The following is a 14712-nucleotide window of genomic DNA, read 5'->3' on the forward strand; positions in this document are numbered from 1 at the left end:
ACATTCATTTGATGAAATTCTTTTCGCAGTCTGTAATGATGTTGAGTTCAATGACTATGACCCACGAATTTATATTTCGCAATATGTAACGATTAAGTGAAATGTATAAAAATGAATTGTAAGCTTAAGAATAGGGAACCTCAGATATTTGACTATGGAAATTACACTAAGTAAGGGTGACCGTGAAGTGAACGTCAAATCAAATCTCCTAGAGTAAGTTTAACCGTTGCAATTTGTTGCTGCCTATGCGATGGCCTCTTGGTCCAATCATAAGAAGAATTTTTTTTACAACAGAGAGCTATCAATCAAAATAGCGTACATTTTTGTTTTTGTTTTAGATATACTGCAATTATATTAAAATGTTGCCCGGTGAATTATTTTTTCATTCAATACGCGTGCCAGGAATCCTTGTTAATAAGAATTGAAATTCCGTTCTTTCTAACAATCACATAATGTTTACTATTATAGTCTAGAAATAACACCTGCATACCAGTAACAATATTGGTATGTGTCGATCAATAGTATAGATGGCCTGTTCATACTTGTATTTGTAAGATCAAAGTCTAACTACTTCTGGGGTCGTGTTTTATTGGGTGTTGGTGTTTACTGAGGAATTTGTCAGATACACAATTATTTTAAGTAATAACGGGATCATGTTCTGTTCACTTAATGATCACCTTTGGCTACATGATGGGATGTGTAGAAAGAACTTTTTGTGTCGCCAAAAAAAAAATTCCATGTGCTGCGTCGCGACTGTTTTTCCATGCTATAAAGTATATACAAACTACATTGTATATAAAGCGAGGTGAACATTTTGGTTTTGTTCAGCACTGACACATGTACAAGTTAATTCTCCCACATAACTACTAAGAATATGTGACGCGGTGAACTGCAATGATAAAATGGCACACCGCTATCGTGCTGTTGTAAAAACAGAGAAAACAGCATATAAGCGTACATGATGAAAATGCAATCTGATTAAAATCTGATGTGGTGAAAGCGGCTAAATGTTTTATTTACCTCTATTTCCATCGTTTTGTGTCGTTTGAAAAAATCAGATTGGGAAAAATGAATCCTCGAATTATGACACAAATTGTCCTGGAGTTTATATTATTTCCGCTATCTCTTCACATGTAGTACAAACATTTGAAATACATGTTTTAATAGCAAATATACTATACATCTATACACACGTGGATATATATATATCACCGGCAATTCTAAATTCACTGTATTATATTGAAACATCGTAACGAACTCTATACTGTTAAGATTAAAATCTGACGAATTAATCGACTTCATCATACTGGGTGAATTCATTGATTCTATTACTGTGGTTCTAACGAAATTCTTCGGTCCCATCAAATGTCTCACTCACGGTTTTTACCAAATATCTTATAAATGTGATAGTAATAATCGTTGAGGGCGTTATTTGATTCATCGCGTCTGCTCTCTGACTCTCTCGATCTCTTAGAACGTGTGGCCTTTCTTTCCTCGATTTCCCTCCGATTCATTGGAAGTTCTGAATATTCAAATATTTTGCCTTGTCTGTGATATTTATAACATGTTATCTTCTATATTACTTTCTCAATAACTGCACGAATTTTTCTCCAAAACTGAATTTAGTGTGTGCTTTACTGCAAAAAATCAAGTTAACGAAAAACTGTTGTGGCCAGGGCCATACTGGTGGCAGTATCCTTGTGATATATAACATATGTTGACAAATCTACGACATGTATATAGGCCCTACATTCAATGATAATACTAGTTAAAATTTCCAAAGCGCGTACAGATCACGAGAAATCTCTGTAAGGTTCGTAATATTGGCAGATTACCAATCTATGTATCTGCCACACAGAAACCGTTAAGTATATATATATAAAGTAAACAATAACTGTGAATGTTTCATCTTACACTATTGTGTACAGCTAACCCTTGACATAGAGACGGTAAGTCGTTAGATCCATGGTATGTGTTTTGTAATATACACAAAGCCTGGGGTGTATGTCTATAATGACGATATATTGGATATAAGTTATAAAAATACACAGTTAAATCACGTTGAAAGCAGAAAAACACGAAATCAGAAACAGTGTAAAAAGGTGGTAAAGGTGTTCCGATTCCAGTATAGGATGGAAACGGGACTATGAACCATGTCCCCGAATGTGTCAAAGATAAACCTGGTCCACTATGGTGCAGTGTAATGAGTTGGGTAGGAATGATGAACATTTTGCAAGCACACCACGCCCCAAAGAAGACAAATTAAAAAATATGGAATTACTTAGAAATTGTGAAAAAATCCCGAGGAAGCTTATCACTTTAATGATCAAGTCTGTGGTTTACTGTGTTACTCTATAATAATATAGATAATGTAGTAAGGGGCTTCAATAGGTTGCTAAAGGCACGTATGACCTTTGACATTAATATATTTCAGCACGTTGGTAGAATCAATCAACAGGTGGTTGTTTCGTATACAGCCGCGACTTTGATGTGACCTTTACCGGGACCTATGACATAGACTCTCAAAGTTATCACATGCTCAAGTGACAAGCCAGGACATATTTTTCCAATGACGCAATGGATCTCTCTCCAATGTCTTTGACGCATCGAAAACTAAAACAGCGTATCAGACGGTGCCGTAAAGAAGTTGCGTAGTGTTACGACGTTGAACTGTCGTAAAGGTCAACATAATGGGCAAGGTTTTCCAGATATAGGATATTTATGATTCCGTCACGTGATGTCGCGATCCAAATAATAAATGATGAACCTTGATTGATAAGATTAGATAAAACAGATAAATCCTTGAAATACGTAAGTAGATAAAAACAAGATACGATAGTATGGGGAGGGGTGTGTTTTAAATGAATAGTCTGTAAGATATGACATTCGTGTCACACTACCAACTACCACGCCAGGCAGGTTTAAAAGCCTGATGGGGGCTGGACATCACGACGTATCGTACAGAGGTTTAGAAGCCTGAAAGGGCTGAACAACACGATGTATCTTATTTATTGTGGTTTAGAAGTCTGATAGAACTGAACAACACAACGTATCTTACAGTCCATATATGAACTTGCTATGTTGCTTATTGGTGTTATCGAGTCAACAAATTAACAGAAAATTAAAGAAAGAACATCGTCAAACTAAATGGACTGACATGTACATAAATGTTTTTGAACATCCATGAAAGTCAAAGCATATGCAGCCACAAACAACAACAACAACAACAACAACAACAACAACAATAATAATAATAATAATAATAATAATAATAATAATAATAATAACAACAACAACAACAACAACAGCAGCAGCAGCAGCAACAACAACAAAATATATATATGAACTTATTGTGTTCCTTACTTATTAGTGCTACCAATTCAACAAATTACATGTAACAGAACAGAACATTCAGAAAGAACATGTTTCTGAACGTCCATGAAATTTAAAGTATATTCAGCTACCACCACCACCAACACCACCACCACCACCACCATCATCATCACCATCATCATCATCATCATCATCATCATCATCATCATCATCATCATCATCATCATCATCATCATCATCATCATCATCATCATCATCATCATCATCATCATCATCATCATCATCATCATCAATCATCATCATAATCAAGAAACAACAACAACAACAACAACAACAACAACAACAACAACAATAACAGTGCTGTCCCTATGAAATCCCTAGTGTTGACTTGTATTTACATAACAATACCAGTTGTTGTTATGTAAATAAGTCATATTGTTCAGTTCCCATGAAATAATATCGTAAAGGTTTTCGTACACTAGAACGGCCTCGTCTTGGGAGTACACCTGATAAAATCGATGACCGACTAAGTCAATGTGATTATCTATTGAACTAATGAAATCTGTTTGTGAGCTGTAAATAGCGATCGATAAGTTTTAATGCATGATTAGTGAGACAGATGTCCGGAGACAGAAGGATTTATTGATCGCTGCAACAATCTTTTTCTCTGCCGAATAATATAATTTAATCTGATCAACCTGGGCTACAATTGACCCATCTTAATTCATGCACTCACATAACCAAAGAGGTAATCGAAATTATAACAAAACAATAACCTTTGACCTTTGGACATATCAATCGATTGATTTTTTTCTAGCTTTGTATTAAAGTCGAAAAGTTCTTTTTAGTTCTATTGTTAACTTGGAGCTAAAATGACAGTATTTTTAGCAGTTCGTCGAGGGGTTGATACCAGTAACCTCTCAACTCTCCTGTATATAACAGTTTCAAAACTGATGATCGTGCTGTGTTCGGTAAACGTCATCTTCAATAGGAGCATTAAGGGTTTTTAGATCGAGACAAATTGCTTTTACGTGAAGAATCGTCTGGTAAATTGTGGTATTGACAATCGGATATCCCAATTACCGTGTTGTTCAAGGCACTTAAAGTGAAACATCCCGTCTATGCAAGGAAGGGGACGACGTGACTGACTCACTCGCTTGAAAAGCAAGGCATTCGTAGAGAAACCGAGTCACCGGACATCGTTTAATATCAAAGTCAAACATACGTACATTGGTTGCATGCATACCTTCGTTGAATAATAAGAAAGACTGGTTCTGATCCAGTTAGCGGCTTATACAATGATGCTATGCAAAGCTGGATATAACACAACAGTTATTGTACACCAGTGTCTTTGAAAATAATAGCACCCCTCGTCTGGAATGTCTTAATACTCTCATTCATCTACTGATGGTAACTATTGAAGTGACTTTAACACATTGACAAATAATATACTTTGCACGTGACTTGTGTCGAGGAATGATAATTATGCCTGGTAGCACCGATCGAGGTTACATCGTACTAGTCTGTCTAAGAGATGACGACCTGTGACGTCACTGTATTGTCTATGTAGTGCGTTTGATAAAACTAGCTGAAATCCTGATTTGTACATCTTGACTAAACATCATTGGAATATTTATACATGGGTATTTCTTATAAATCGATACCATGGAATTATCAATATTATTACACTCAGGTATGTATGTTGTTTTACTGTTACGCTTACTTGCCATATGCAAATTTACCGACGAGGGTATACGAGAGAACAACTTGTATCCGAGTCAATCCACCGTGTATAGTATTGTGAGATGTCCGAACAATAATCCGAATCACGACTTGCTCTAACAATTCCCCTTTTTGGGTTTCCGTTTATCATTTTAAAAGACAAACTGACAAATAATACCCATACTCTATGTTACATTATTGTTCCAACTAACCAAATACATATGTTATGTCGATGACGTCATTTCTGATCCGAAGACTTGTGCAATAAATTATTACAAAATAATGATTTCGTACGTCACTGATCCACTAGAGTAACTTTAAAAGTACATTTTAATCAACATAGTTGAGTTATTATGATACTGTAATTAAAAGTAACAACAAATTGGAGAGTTTTTCCCCTAAAAGAAAGATTCGGATCATGGTTCTGTTGTTCACCAGTATTTCTTATCCCCATGAAATATATCAAAACGGTGTCGATCCAAGTACACTGTCCCTCTGTCACGGTGAGTGACGTCATAGAAATAGCATAAATCGACCTTTTCCTAGATCATACGCATACACAATATAAACCATTCTTGCCAACCAGTATATTTCAGTGCTACTTTATAGTTTGGCAGTAAAAGGGCGAACGTGTAAAAGATACCAGTTGCCGTAAAAAGCTCCACAGCAGTACATTGATGCTGTAAACTGTGGTCTGAGTGTAAACTAGATGAATACAAATTGTTTACAAACACCATCCAGAGTACATATTTCTGCTTAAGGAGGTACGGTGTCGTATAAAGAGACATGTGGTTTACGATGATGATAAACAGGCACTAGTAATGTTGTTTTTTAAGTTAACAGTTCTTTAAGTTAAATATATTTGACGAGAAGCTTTATGTTCTTTTGGAATTGAGTGTAGTTCAGGGAGGAAAAGCCGACTGTGGAGCTCGTGACATTAGTTGAAGGCTAGGAATGAAAGGAAACATCATATTTATGTCTTAGAGGGCAGATGTTTCTTATCTTCATGCTTGTATACATGATGTCGAGTACTAGTACTGTCTACTTATAACAGAATGGCTTCACCTGCCATGCCATATTTTAGCGCGTCTACTCATCCCTCTTTCGATTTTCGTCATAAGCGGATCACTTGTTAAAATCCCTTTTGTTTAGTGTCTGTGCACGTATTGGTTTCAATGGTCACCAGGTCCCTAGATTCATCACAGACAAAGCACGTCACGTGACAATAAAGCTTAAAACAAGTATCTGAACAACAACAACAACAACAACAACAACAACAACAATAACAACAACAACAACAACAACAACATCAACAACCACTCTCTTGTTTACACGTTCACATAAAATGTACACTCTTTACATTGTAAAATTCGAGAACCTGATTATAACCTTACAACATGATTGGTACTAGCTTTTGAACCATTTCATACAACTATAAAATCAGCTAAAATAAGCGGGGGTTGTGGTTTTTATTAAGAGGAAAATAAATGAAAACAGATTTGCAATTGGTACTAATTGTTTTTCATATTTCTCCCGACAAAAGTTTTTTTGTAAAAGTTTACTGTGACATCGAATTCGATTGGTCATCTAATCATTAGTGCGCCCTCTCTTGTGAGCTATTTGATAACAATTCTGAGCAGAACTGTATCTGTAATGACCCTCGCCTCGCACAATGATTCGGAAGTGAGTCAAAAAAACTTGAATACTCGTCAGTATATTGAACACCTACGTGATCATGTTGTATCGTTGATGTTACAAATCAACAACTATGGATATATACGAGGAATCGTCGCACGATCAGTGCCGAAACGAGGTATGTAGATAAGACCCCATTCTGAGAATATTAGATTCGAAACTGAACATAGAGTCCCGCAAAGAGTCCACTGGCAATGATCGTGATTTCCCCTATTTATTATTGAATATTGCCTATGTATTTATAATGAGTCCACAGGACTCGATATTTCTGAGTTCGTTGTCAAGTTGAAGGCGTTAGGACAACGAATTTATGTCGTTTTTCGGTATGATCGCGGTCGACAACAATTAATCAGCAAGCAGACGACACCCTGAACGTACGCCCAGCGGTGTGGATACTGTATGTAAAGTGAAAGCCGATTATTTTCAAAAGAACATCGAGGCGAGCGCTATGTTCGTGAATTCTTTAGGGATATACCCTATTTTACTGTGTAGTTTAATAGCTGTAAAATAAATAGGGACAAATTTCGAGGGAAACAATGTATTATTATTACTGTCTACCTAGCTGTTGCGGGAGGAATGATATTTGAAAAATCTTCATATCAATACATATGCAATACGTTGCTTGGGAGTCTTTGCATTGCTTTGAGTACGTACCTATATATTACGTAATTACGGCTATTTGCTATTGCTTCTTTCAAAGTGTACTTCAGGGTCCCATTCAATGACTTGTTTACACCCATGTTTTACTCCTAGGCATGCAACAAATTCACACTCTTAGTTTACAGCATTCCTGTATAAATTCGCATAGTTTTCCACTTTTAGCACACTGTACTGTATGTAGCCATTATCATACAGGTATCTGGCTACATTGTGTAAGATCACACAACTGTTTTCAAACATGTTAGGCCAACACATACGTCTTTTGTTGTAAACTCTATGAAGGCCAAACTCATATGGTTTTTATTACTGAAATATAGATAACACTAGGAATTATTTTACAACTTGTTTTGTCATTTTTACAACAATAAGGTGTTAGTCATCTGATGTTATGGAATATCAGATCAAATATAAACCAAATAACTACCGCGATAAAGGTATGCTTGGACTTGTAAGAAAATTGCTGTTATTAATAGCTTTTGATTTTTAAGACAAAAAAGGAATTACAAATGAAGAAATTAAAATTTAAGAAAATGAGGATAAAAAGAAAAGAACCACAGTGGAAGTATGTGATTACACTTTGTTATCATTCCTGTTTTTTTATACTTATGTAACAAGTTCACTCTGGATGTATATGCTGCAGGGTTATGTCACATCTTCTCATCTCCCCTTTGCTATGGGTCTTCTCTATCTCAAACAGCGAGACTGCGAACAGATTTCATTCGCATGGATTTTCGGTATAGAAAACTACCTATATACACTTGCTAATGACTGTACAAGTTCAGAAAGCAACTTTGGATCTTTAATTTCAACCTATGTCGAGTGTCTTGTCTATTTCTGTCAATTTTTGTTATGTTCGCTTGAGCTGCAAAACATACGAAATGTATGATGTGTACAAGGCTGTATGCATGTGCAATATTGAGCTAAATCTGTTTGCATGACTTACAGTTGTCCGTTTTGTGGCGTGAGCGAATGTAAGACAAGAATTGACAGAATAGACAAGACATAGGTTGAATTTAGTAATTTAAAGTTCATATTTGTATTTTATATAGTCAGTAGCAAGGGTATGGGTGGTCTTTATTCCCCAAATCCTTGTGAAGTCTCGCTGTTTCAGATAGGGAAGAACCATAGCGGAGGGGAGAAGACGTGTCGAAAGCCCCCAGCATATACATCCAGAGCTAGTAACAAGTGTACTAAACAAAACAAAAAAGTTGGAATTTTCTCGGCCAATCCAACATAACGTCAACAAGAACAAAATGAACCAAAACATTATTTGGAGATAACTATATTTTCTAGCCTTGTTCCATTCCATTGCCTTTAGATGATAATTCTAGTAAATATGACCAAAATAAAGCAAAAATAAATTCTAGAAAAAGTCATAAAGTCTTTAGCTAGGTCTCTTGTAATGGATTTTAGATGGTTAATTCTGGAATATTTTTTTCAAATTAAAAGTTGACAGAAAGAAAATAAATTGCTAGAATACATAGCAGCCATACCATGTGTTGTGTATTTAAAAATCAATAAAGTACATATTATAGTTGCCCTGTAAATTTTATTGAAGCTCAGATGAATTATTGACCATGATGTCAACATGGTGGCTGTCTAGAATAATTTATTTAGTTTTTGATAAGTGTACCATGGGAACTCATATCAAGTCAATCTATTCTTTTAATAATGTCACTGACTATTTCTTTCTCAAAAACAAACGATTGTTAGGCGTATAATTGATGAGTATGTACATCCTGATGGTGTATTGACAGTGTCAAGGAAATCACTACTTTGTTTAACATGTGCTACTTTGTTGAATACTTAGAATGTTATAATGAGTGTGATTTATACTGAATGACTCATGCATGTGCGTAGTGCTTTAAATGCTGTAGTTGTCATAGCAACAGGTGGTTGGTACTTGTTAGCTGTTACTATGTTCTGTGACATAGCCATATATTTTTAAAAAAAAAAGATTATTATGGGACGAGTACGTTTTGACAGAATGAATTGAGAAAAGGTTGATTTTTTTCGACTTGTTTTGTAATATAGGCAATAATTCATGTAACCATACAAGTGTAAATCCCCGGTAACTAATTTCTCTGTTTTGTTAATTTTATTTAATTTTTTTAGCCAGTTTAAAAATATGCCAAACCTTTAAAAGAAACAATTTATTCCTTTTGATAAACTGAATTGCCTTGTTACTAATTAATGATGATAAATTGATACAGTGTACTCTAGCTTCATGTTCATATGTAAACATTTGGTGAATTAGATATGAATACCCATTGTCTAGGTTATATTATTTACTTTGACTGGAAAGTTTTGATTAGCTAATAATCTCTTTATTTATCTTGATCACTGATACAATGTACATAAGAGTGTTGTCCATACATGAACACTATGGTATGAATCCCTCTCCTCTTCATTTTGTTACTTTCCTTGATTAGAAAGTTTTGATTACCTAACAATCTCTCTACTTATCAAGATTATTCTACACTAGCTTGATGCCCATGTAATGATGTAAACAGTTGTATTTGGTATAAAACTCTCCCTTCTTTCTCATTACTTGTTTGTCAACAAATTATAACTTTATAGAATATTGATTGTCACAGTTGCCCATAAGACAATTAACATGTGGTCTCTAACTAAAGTGGAGGTGTAAATGGTAATAATACTGTATAGGAACTAGACTAATACATGCCACGATCAGTTCCACCATATAAATTGTCTACATCATAGTACATGTATAATAACTAGATGAGCTACTTATTGGCAAACCTCAAACCAGATATTTGGGTACTGATGATACAACGTGAATAATTTGATAGCATAACTGCTATCTATATACTAAAGTGTTGAGGATCCAAAATCCCTGGTAGATGGTATTATAGATGTATTATTACAGTGGATTGGCAATCAAAGTTACGGTTAATACTAAGATAAACAGAAACTGAAAAAAATGATTGTTTTTGGATGTGCTAGATTATACAAGTGAGTGATAGCAGTACCTCCAAGTCTGTTGTAGAGATAAACTGTCATTATTTAACATTGTACTAAAAGTTTAATCAAGTTTCTATGTTAGGAAAGTGTTTTCATACAAGGCCTAATAAAAAAAATTGTATGGTTCTGATTATGTTCAATTTTAGAATACGTGGGGTAGGTAGATTTTTTTTTGCGCAAGTGTCTAGTTCAGTTTTTCTATTGTTTTCAAAATGGTCTCTGTGTTGTTTATTTCTTCCTATCAGATGTACAGCCATTACAGAGTGGAAGAACAGTTTTTTTTAAAGTTGATGTCAGTTTCCGCATCCACTATTTCTCGTAAGACTTCACAGCTTTTGGGATTGTATTATTTTTTTCTCAAATATGTAAAAAAAAGTTTAGGGTCGGCAGTGAAAGTCTAGGTGGGGTCAGGTAACCGGAACCAAACAATTATTTTTAGGCCTAATAAAAAAGTGTGTGAACTCAGTTTGTGCCTTGGTATAGAAAAAGTGAAATAGATATGGTGAAAAAGTTATAGTCACAGTGGGCGACTTTACATAACTTGACATTTATTTATTTGGTGACCTTTGTCAGGTTGGGTTTGCATATCAAGATAATTATCATGACCAACATTTATCACACTGACCTTTATAGCATGACAGATTGAGGTTTGTATTGATAATGTACCTACAATATCCACATCACCAAGGTTAGATATTTTGACCTACTTTTAAGACCACTTGTTAAGTTCCTACATTTTATTGCTGATAAAAAATAAATATCTCTGTGGGCGACTACTGAATACATTCCTTTGGACATAGTATTGATTGCATGGTATACATATACCCAGTGTGTTTCCAGGTATGTCAATGGTTTTCTATATAGTTGGTCATGTATTTGATTTCACTGCAGTTGATAGAAATTGTCCTTCCCAGTGTTCTTCCTTAGCTGTATAGTTTCTATTGTATGCTCCCCAGGGAGTTGAGGAAATAAAGGGCTGTTGTGTCGCTATAGATCTGTGCCAGGGGTAATAATTGTAAAGCGCTTTGAGCACAGAGTGGGAAAGTACTATATAAAAACGAACATTATTGTTATTATTATCAGGTGTGTTAGCTGTGTTCAATTTGTCACTGTGCTAGTGCCAATGTGATTTCTTGATCAATGGTTGATACTTTGGTCTACCTAGTATATGCATTCTACTTCAGATGTGTTGTTTTCAGTGTACTAGCCCTATAGCGCCTCACAATTTGTCACTGTAGTTTCTTGCTCCATAGTGAAGACATTGGTCCACAAGGCATTGTACCCGAGCTGTGTTGTTTTCTATGTACATGTATTTGCCCTACCTATAATAATTACCACATATGGTGTTACCTACTGTGTTATCTCAGGTGTGTGCTACATGTACATTTGAATATATACCGTGCCTGTGTGTTCTCAAGTATGACTTAAATTGTAATTAATGTATACATTTTCTAGTATGTAATTTCTGTCATACAAATTGTGCTGTATACAAAGCCAATTCTAGCTTAGTTATGTTATATTTATCAACCTATATCGATATCACTAAGTCACTATATGTCAGATCATTTTACTAAGCAACATACGTTTCAAGTAAAGAATGTGTTGTGACAGTTGGCTTTTGTCCCATTTTGAGTGTCTTGTTGAGATTCCAACATGACATGTCTACAAAAAGAGAGAAGAATACATACACTAAAGTAACAGGTATTGTAACTGGTGGTGTTTAGAAGTCATTTATTTAGTTTGGACAATACAGTGACTACCTGTGTGTGTAATAGGTTAGACAGGCTGAGTGGTTGTTATTTAGTCTCAATGCGTGGTGTGTATACAGTACTTAGTATACAAAGACATGACGGTACACAAATGTACAGTATAATATTATGTATATTCATCATGGAAGCAATCAGATTCATATACAAGTTCTCTTCTTCCACTTTTGATTGAGAAACAGACATATTTCAAACAAATCACATGTCTTTCTTCAGTGTCTAACTGGATCTGACAGAATTATTCAAAATTGCTAGAGGTGTTGAATACAGTACTGTAACAGTGTATGTATGATATCTACAAAATATACTGATGTACACAATGTAGCCTGAAAGCTGTTAGTCTAGTTCCTATACCTGTCAACACTCTCTAGATCTCTATCCTTATCCATGTAGAAAGCTGTAGACCTGTATACATGTCATGAAGGACTAATGCTACTATGCTATTTCAGCTATCCTACCTGCAGTCTACCTGTAGACATGAAGGACTAATACTACTACACTATTTCAGCTATCCTAACTGCCATTTTGATTTTTTTACATTTTCACTCATACTAAAATGTAGGGAAGGATGAGTGAAATATCAAAAATCAAAATGGCCATTAGGATATCTGAAACAGTGTAATAACATTAGTGCTAGGCTAGAAGTCAGATCTGGTTGTCCAGATTTTTTTTGAAATGGCAATTCAATTGGTTTCCCCTGGTACCTTTTAATTTTTAGTGGTCAGATGGACTGATTAGTAGAGAAAATTAGCTCTCTAGGAAAAAACTCACAGGTTGGATTTGCCCACACCACATCATGATATATATGAATAGTAATAATAATAACAATAACTTTATTACCAAATTAAAAAGTTTACAATGAAAATTAAATTGTTGTGGTCCACAGATAAAAGAAAAATACATATAGTGGGGGTGGGGTGGAGGTGCAGAATGAGGAGGAGGTGCGGTCACCTCAAGTACAGCCTGAAAGCCTTTGTATATGTACTACTAGTACTACTACATGTACATGTACCTTCATTGTGTGTATCTCTTTCCAAATCAGCTGTAGACAAGTAAACAGAATAATTTATTGAAGAAGGCCATGCAATGTGTGTTACCAACACGTCTGAGTAATCAGTTTTATCTGTGTACTGCTACTAGTACGTATACCTTTGTGTCTGTGTTAGCTAAAGTGTAAGGCCATTGAGTTTATGGTTCCATTGTTACAAAGTCAATCAAGTGTTCAAGTTAGTTTGTTACATTGTAATAAAGTACATACATTGTAACAAACACATACTAAATGTTCTCCCCTTGTCTAGTATAAGTATGTATGGAATGCAAAGTGAAGTGTAACAAATTCTTTAGTTTATTGTACAAGTTAATGTAGTGTGACTTTGTAATGGCCCTGTAATACACCCTGTATTATGCTCTGACAATCATGATATTGTTACAATGTTGGTGTATTATTTGTAATTGCCTTTTCATTTGTGAATATTAAAACGCATAACTTGTACTAAAAATGTATATCGAAAAACCTTTCAAAATGTACAACTTGTAATAAAAGGTACTTATTGAAAAACCTTCAAAATACACATATTAAAAATACCATAGACGGTGGAGAGAGAAAATAGTTATAAAAAAACTTCAAAATGTGCAATTTGTATTTAAAAATACCTATCAAAAAACATCCAAAATACAAAATTAGTATTAAAAATACCTATCACCTTCAAAATATACAGCTTTTGTGTGAAGAGTACCTACAAAAAACCTTCAGGGGAGAGATCCTGACTAAGTGCATCAAAGCACAGGTGTTCTTTGTTAACACCTCACTATTTGATATGAAAGAAACATTTCATGATCACTACTACTACACTGTAGTGGATCACTTTGAATGCTAGTGACCCACATCTACTTACTATTCTACACTTGTTGCCCTGACTGTAAGGGACACCAGTAGATGCCTATTACCCCGAGGGCTGTTATACATCAACGATTCAATCCCAAGGCTGAAAGCCGAGGGAATAATGCTATACAACAGCATGAGGGGTAATAAACCCTACATGAACTAGTGCCCGAATAAGGCAAGGCAATAAGTGTTTTATAACACATCACATTCTCAGGCACATATTCTTTCCATAGTCAAAACTCAAAGCCAAATCACCAGTAGGATTCCTATGCAACTGTAATAGTGCCCTAGGGAAAATAGAAAATGAATATTGTTCTCTGTATGCAAATTGAGGTCACTATGGGTCACTGATCCGATTATGTGACAAAGTCAAAGCCTATCACTGAAGCCTGTATAAAAACAATGTGTTATAATGTTAGATATTATTTCCCAAAATTTTCTTTCATTCCACTTAGGAAAATACAAGTGACATAAGGGGCTTTGTGTAGTGACAGAACACATGTCTGAAGTATTTTACAGTTGAAAAAGAGAATATTTAGGATAATATACTTATAGTATGCAAGCACAATCTAAAAAAGTAGGGAAATACTGCCAATTGTTAACATTTTGACTCATATTGTGAACATCACAGAACTAATGATGTAGATGCATGTTGTGATGTAAAAG

The 14712-nt window shown here is 34.9% G+C and overlaps 1 protein-coding gene across 1 annotated transcript in view; it reads left to right on the forward strand.

Moving 5' to 3' along the window:
• The first annotated feature begins 6818 nt into the window (after window positions 1–6818).
• LOC144451041 (uncharacterized) overlaps window positions 6819–14712 on the forward strand; it is a 29853-nt gene continuing 21959 nt past the window's right edge. The window contains exon 1 of the mRNA XM_078141799.1: window positions 6819–6868. The gene's annotated coding sequence lies outside the window, so the exon portion shown is untranslated. The remainder of the gene's footprint in view (window positions 6869–14712) is intronic.

This window comes from Glandiceps talaboti, chromosome 20 (assembly GCF_964340395.1).
Source record: "Glandiceps talaboti chromosome 20, keGlaTala1.1, whole genome shotgun sequence".
Taxonomy (NCBI): Eukaryota; Metazoa; Hemichordata; class Enteropneusta; family Spengelidae; genus Glandiceps; species Glandiceps talaboti.